Source organism: Macrobrachium rosenbergii, chromosome 3 (genome assembly GCF_040412425.1).
Source record: "Macrobrachium rosenbergii isolate ZJJX-2024 chromosome 3, ASM4041242v1, whole genome shotgun sequence".
Taxonomy (NCBI): domain Eukaryota; kingdom Metazoa; phylum Arthropoda; class Malacostraca; order Decapoda; family Palaemonidae; genus Macrobrachium; species Macrobrachium rosenbergii.
In genome coordinates this window covers 84,075,892-84,079,970 of record NC_089743.1, presented here as the reverse complement: position 1 = coordinate 84,079,970, position 4,079 = coordinate 84,075,892, and the positions used below count along the sequence as shown (strand labels likewise).

Genomic DNA, 4,079 nt, shown 5'->3' with positions numbered 1-4,079 from the left:
TACATGAACCCAACCCCACTCCACTCTTGTATTATATATATATATATATATATATATATATATATATATATATATATATATATATATATAATATAAACAATCGTCAGCGTACCTCTTATACAGCATAGGTTTATACCTTAACCAGACACTCTCTTTATCAATTTTGTTTTGTATAACAGAATGAATTCGCCATAGTTGCATTCAGAGGATTTCCACAATACTTTCAAACTGAGCATGATGTTTCCCGTTAAGTAGCAAGTAATGGCTTTGGATACAAATCTATACTATTCACACTATATTTAACGTAAAACATTATGTTCAGCTCGACGTATTTGCTATGGGTGCAACTATGACGAAGTTATTGTTATACCACGAACAGAATTGGTTAAAGGCGTGCCCGATAGGTCATAAATCTCTGCTGTATGAGGGGTAGGTTGCCGATTGTTTTTAGGTGTTCCAAGAAAGAGGTCAAGCTCAATGGTTTTTAGAATACATACATACATATATATATATACACATACATACATACATACATACATACTGTGCATATATGTATGTATATATATATATATACATACATTATACATACATACATATATATATATAATGGGTGTGTGTCTGCGTGCATATGCATGTGTTTGTGTGTGTGTGCTTGTGTGTGTGCGAGAGAGAGAGAGAGAGTGTGTTTGAGGAGAGAGATACCACAATGGTCTCTTTAACAGGAAACCAGTTATGGATGACCTACACCTAACATAAGAACCGAGTTTACACTCCAGTGTTTTAAATCACATTTTCTTAAATAATCATTATCCTGACAAACCATCTAGCATTTCTGGATCAGTCGTACCGAAATCCCAAAACAAAGGTACCGTTTATTATTAAACAGAGAAAAGGAGCTTAATGTAAAGGAGGTTTTCTGACCGGCAGAGTTTCCATTGTGGCTTAAGAGAGTTTGTATGACGGCATTGTATTCAGTCGGGTTTTTTTATCAAAGGAACAGTTTGATTTTCTTGAAGTACAAATTAGAAAGCTGGAATGTAAGAAACTGAGATAACCCATTCATTTTGCTGTTTAATTCTTATAAATGCATTATTTCTAAAATAAAATTAACTCCAGAGAAACATAAAGAAAGAAGTGTTCAGTGAAAAAGAGCGTGTCTGATTTCATTGTGATTATTCAAACAGAGTGAACGATGTAATCTGAAATATATATTAGCAATTAGTTAAAAAGTAAATGTACAATACAAGAATATAAAAAAAAAAGAAAGCAAGGAAACAAACGCATAATAAATATCCTAAGTAAGATCCACAATAATATAAAAATAAGGGGGACTTCCAAATCGACCTGCGAGTCCCCGCACAATCCAAAGTTCCTAGAGTCGCGACGCCATGTATGGGCGACGCATGTCAACGAACTCAGCCGGGGATTACCTGCCCAGCAGAAGTCCTCTGCGGGAACTGGAGGATATCTACGATGACTTGGTTCTGGAAGTGAAAGGGGAGGACCCTGGGGAGGACATGTTAGAGAAAGAGTCGATCACTGCCGAGCAGAGGTCCAGAAAACACAGCATCATTAGCAACGCGTTTTCAGGTCGACTGGCCCGAGACTTGAGTCTGCAAACGTTGGTGAGTTGCGGGGCTTGAGAAAGACTTGGCTTTCATGACGTCGGGGAAGAGTTGCCAGCCCCCGGTAGAGAGGTCAGGCCGCTTCCCTCTGATGAGATCTAGAGGCGGATGCCTGTGAAATGACAGGTTTATGGTGACGTGTTGTGTGTGCTTATTGCGGATTATGTTGGTGTGTATGGGGTTCGGCCTAGGGCGAAGATACGAATAACGGTAGATGACTCGGTAAGATTATAACATTCAACGAAGCCACAAAATAAATGGACAGCCTTAGGTAAAGAATGCTTATTATTGTCAGTATTATTATTTGTACTGCCTACGCTGATCCTGCTTTGGACCAAAAAAGAAAGAGAAAGTTTTAAAACCACCATTAGCAAGACCTGATCAGATCTGAGTTTTTTTTTTTTTTTTTTTTTTTTTTTTTGTCCATAACGACATATGATTCTCAATAAAATTAGAGAACCGTTAAGGGAAAAATACGTTTTAAGTCTTAGTAAAATCAGTTAAGGAAAGAAAGCAGTACAAACTCTGAAAGAAAAGTAAAAAACAATTAACATCCACCACAGAAGGGAAGTATTTTCGGAATAAAATAAAATGGTCAGATTAATTTGTGAAATTTAACAGATCAAGAAAAACAACACATCACGAGATTGCATCTGAGATAAGAAGAATTTATTGTCTCTTCGCACTGCTATTTGAGAGAACAAACCCAAAATTTACTACAATTATGCAAAATGTCGAATTTATGAAAATTTGAGTTATGAGGTCAGTGATATTTTACTTGACTCCGGGGAATCGAAGGAAACGAGTTTTGTCGTGTGGTTTTTCTCGTGTTTTGAGCTGATCCCGAAATTATGCAAAAGTTTATTATAAGTCACATTTATCTGGGATCCAAGTAAAAGTACGATTGCTGAGATCCGTTTGCGTTATGAAATTTTACACAGGCATTTTCGATTGATATTTCCTTTGATACTGACTTTTCAAGATGCCTCCTCTTAGTCAACAGCGACAGTAACTTGACTTCCTGTTTATGTTGTGTTACGAATTTATTATATTAATTATCTTTTGCTTAATATTTCTTGGAATCACATTTTTACGACAATTTTAGTGGTTTTTGTATAAGCGATTTTACACAGCATTTACGGGTAACCTTAACCCAGAAGCCATTTGTGTCCCCGAAGTTCTGAGTAATGAGTTTCGGAAGTCACAAAGGCTTGGAATTTTTTATCGATCTTTATGTGGAATTTAATTGTACGGGACATTTTCAGACGATCATTGTTTATGAACCAATTGAACCCGGAACTTTCAATAGATTGTTTCCTTGGTCATTGGATAAAGGAAATTTCAGCTAGTATTATGATGTGAATCAATTATAATCTGATTTTTTTGGGGGGTGCTAAAATCATTTGCTCAATATTAATTTTGAATCGTTTGTGCCAGGCATTGTATAGTATCCATCAATTGCATGTCAGTTGGTTATCTTAGACAATCGACAGGTTTTTGGAACGCAGTGAACCTTGAACTTTTAGATTGCTCTTTTCTTGGAAGTAGATTTTCTCTTAATTCATCACAGCAACTTTCAAAGTAAACCTGCACAGTAAGATGCAGGACCTAAGGTTTTCATTCTTCACCCATCAGGAGTAGAGTTCGTGCCCAGCATCGGAATTTATGTGCACCTCAGTGCTCTTCTGAACAGTGCGTAGTGAAGAGAGTGTTACCACATAATATTAATTTGTCTGTGTATGTATCTACCTAAGTATATATATATATATATATATATATATATATATATATATATTATATATATATATTGATTGATCGTTTGATTGATTTAAGGGTTTCTGGCATCGTGAAAACTAAGGTCATTGACGCATAATATATATTATTATATATAATATATATACATATATATACCAGTATATATATATATATATATATATATATATATATATATATATATATATACATGTGTGTATGTACGGTCAGTAGATATGCTCCAATACAATTGTTTGCTTTCATAACCACTTAAAATCACTGTACATATAGTTTTTAGTCATTCTTTTAACTGCATAGTTAATTCACTGATATAGTTCTTACCCTGACTTTTTTTTTTTACAGAACACCCCCTATGCGAAAAAATGGAGAGTTCTCTTGGCCATCCTGGTGAGTACAGTTTTGTCAAAAGTGCTTTGCCCCCGTTCACAAGCCTTCTCTCTCTCTCTCTCTCTCTCTCTCTCTCTCTCTCTCTCTCTCTCTCTCTCTCTCTCTCTCTTCTCTCACACACACATGCGTGGTCATGCATATCCTCACATACTCAGTTGCCATAGCAGATTGTTGCATACATGAATGTTTATAACTCTCTAAGGGCAAATTATGACCTTCAGGTACCCACGACCCTGTTTAAAAAAAAAAAAAAAAAAAAAAGTTTTTGGTATGCTTTCTGCAGATAATGCTCTG

The 4,079-nt window shown here is 35.6% G+C and overlaps 1 long non-coding RNA gene across 1 annotated transcript in view; it reads left to right on the top strand.

The window, feature by feature from the left end:
- LOC136826505 (uncharacterized) overlaps positions 1-3,788 on the top strand; it is a 7,752-nt gene extending 3,964 nt beyond the window's left edge. The window contains exons 2-3 of the long non-coding RNA XR_010849637.1: positions 1,117-1,625; positions 3,741-3,788. This is a non-coding gene — a long non-coding RNA (uncharacterized lncRNA). The remainder of the gene's footprint in view (positions 1-1,116; positions 1,626-3,740) is intronic.
- Positions 3,789-4,079: the final 291 nt, after the last annotated feature.